Below are 2350 nucleotides of genomic sequence, written 5' to 3'. Positions count from 1 at the left end.
TCGAGGGGCGGGGCCGCGCACGCGCCGTGGGACGCGGAACCGTGCGACGGCGGACGCCGGTGAGTGGGCGCGGCGGCGGCCGCCTGGCGGGTACGAGCGCGCTGTGGGTGGTCCCCGCGCTCCCGCGCGGCGCTTCCTTCTCGCCGAGCTCAGCCTCGGGGCAGACTCCGGATCCCCTGCCGTTCTGAGCGTCAGCGGTCGGCGCGGCCGGTCGCAGTGTTGGGGACTGGACGGAGGACGCGGGAAAGGCCACGCGCCGCCGATGGCGGCACCTGAGCCCCAGGAATTCGGCTTCCCAATGCGGAGCCCTCTTGACCTCGTGGGGCGGCAGGGTCCCTGCAGAAGCGGCTGGCAGGAGAGCGGGGCTGCGTGGAGGGGAGGGCGCGTGTACAGGCTCGCGGGTGTCCGCCGCCGCCGGTCGTCCCCGGCATCTGTTGATCTGCCGACAAGGCTGCGGATTACAGGTGTGAGCCACTGCACTAAGCCAGGATTTTAATGATTTTTTAAAGTCATTTGTAACCCGTGCTTCTGAGAGTTGCATCTGGATTGCTCAGCTCTGAAGCTCATACTGCTTGACGTATATAAACCACACTCTTAGGTGCTGGAGAAAGATGACAACTACTGGGAGCCAGGGGCCAGCTGATCAGGATGTATTTGATACGGACTTTTATTTTTAATCTTAAAAAAAAATTTTGTAGATGAGGTCTCGCTGTGTTGCCCAGGCTTGTCTTGAACCTGGGCTCAAGTGACTCTCCCGCTGTGGCCTCCCAAAGTGTTGGGATTACAGGCATGAGCCTCCGTGCCTGGCCTAGAACTTTGAAAGATGAGTAGAAATTTCATAGGCAAAGAGCTGGATAATCTGTGCTCCCAGTATCCTCGGCAAGGGCCTCCATAGCCCTAGTGTACTGATACGAAGCTGGCTTAGAGTCACACACACCCCCAAATGGGCGTTTAAAAAAAATTTTTTTTAGACAGGGTCTTGCTTAACTCCATCAGATGACTGAAGTCACAGGGTGACAAGTTAGTCAAAATCTAAAGAAAGTCTTCCAAGACCCAGTGATGAGCATGAGAAAGGGGTTCCATACAAGCAGATAAGAATTCAGCTGAACGTTTAATGAAACACTGTATACCAAGTGTGGACAAGTGTGAGGGTACGGAGCTTCTGGTAGCCATACCAACAGGAGAGTTTGCACCCACTTTGGGCTCTTCAGTGTTCAAAGACTGGGGGCAGGAGCAGGAGACCAGAAAGCCTTCCTGGTGGTGCAGACCTAGAGGAGGAGGTGGTTACCACTTCCTTCACCTTGGTGGTACAAAAACCTTAAACTACTGGGGGAATGGGCAGCAAATCCTGTCACCCTACGGGCATGGGTGAAACCTATTGCAGCTGGGGGTAGAGAAAAGGGACCCCCCTCCCCAGGGGAAGGGGCAGGAAACTGTGGGGCCTGCCTAGGACTCCTGGATCAAGGCAACAGAGAACCCAATACCCCATGCCAGCAGGTGATGAGTAAAGAGTAGCTGCAACCTACAGCTTTGGAGCAGACACAGAAAAACCCTCTGGGTAAGTGAATCCTCACCTTAAGTACAGGTAATGCTAGAGAAGTTTGAAGCCAGCTATGTCCTGAGACCATCTCAACTACTGACTAGATTGATTCAATACCCCATACTAAAGGCCCAGCAGAAACTCAGACATGCTTGTTTTCTGCCCTAAGTACTACGTACTTCCACTATCTTACAAACCAAGGGTCCAACTTTCAACCAAAATAGAAGCATAAAGGAAAGCTAAGAAATAAAAAACGAAGTCCCACTGTCAAGGATCAAAAAACAGAATCAGATATGACCCAAATGTTAGAACTATCAGACAGGGATTTTAAAATAAACATGAGTAATATGTTAAACCCTCTAGTGAAAATATGTAAACAGATGGGGGATTTCAGCAGAGAAGGAAGCAGAGTCAGTGAAAATGCTAGTAATAAAAAACAGAGGTGAAGAATGCCTTCAAAGGGGACATCAGCTGATTTGACATAGCCAAGGGAAAAAAGCCAATGAACTTGAAGATAGGTCAATAGAAAATATACACAAACTGAAACACAAACAGAAAATAGTGAAAAGACAAGCCAACCACCCAGAACAGAGCATCCAAGAACTGTGGAACAATATCAAATGCTGTGGCATATTTGCAGTTGGAATCTCAGCAGGAGAAAGAATGGGGCAGAAGAAATATTTAAATTTTCTAAAAATAATAGAAGATACTAAGCCACAGATAAAAGAATGTGCTTAAAGAAGAAGCACCATAGGAGCCGGGCTCGGTGGCTCAGCCTGTAATCCCGTGCCTTTGGGAGGCTGAGGTGAG

General features: G+C 50.4%; 1 protein-coding gene across 1 annotated transcript in view; it reads left to right on the top strand.

Moving 5' to 3' along the window:
• Positions 1 to 27: 27 nt before the first annotated feature.
• Positions 28 to 2350, top strand: part of CDPF1 (cysteine rich DPF motif domain containing 1) — an 8733-nt gene continuing 6410 nt past the window's right edge. Inside the window, exon 1 of the mRNA XM_008048811.2 lies at positions 28 to 59. The gene's annotated coding sequence lies outside the window, so the exon portion shown is untranslated. The remainder of the gene's footprint in view (positions 60 to 2350) is intronic.

The sequence above is a fragment of the Carlito syrichta genome, unplaced genomic scaffold (assembly GCF_000164805.1).
Source record: "Carlito syrichta isolate Samal-C Ts95f unplaced genomic scaffold, Tarsius_syrichta-2.0.1 Scaffold126791, whole genome shotgun sequence".
Classification (NCBI taxonomy): Eukaryota; Metazoa; Chordata; class Mammalia; order Primates; family Tarsiidae; genus Carlito; species Carlito syrichta.
The sequence above is the reverse complement of the archived record's forward strand: the minus strand, read 5'-3'. Positions and strand labels throughout refer to the sequence as shown.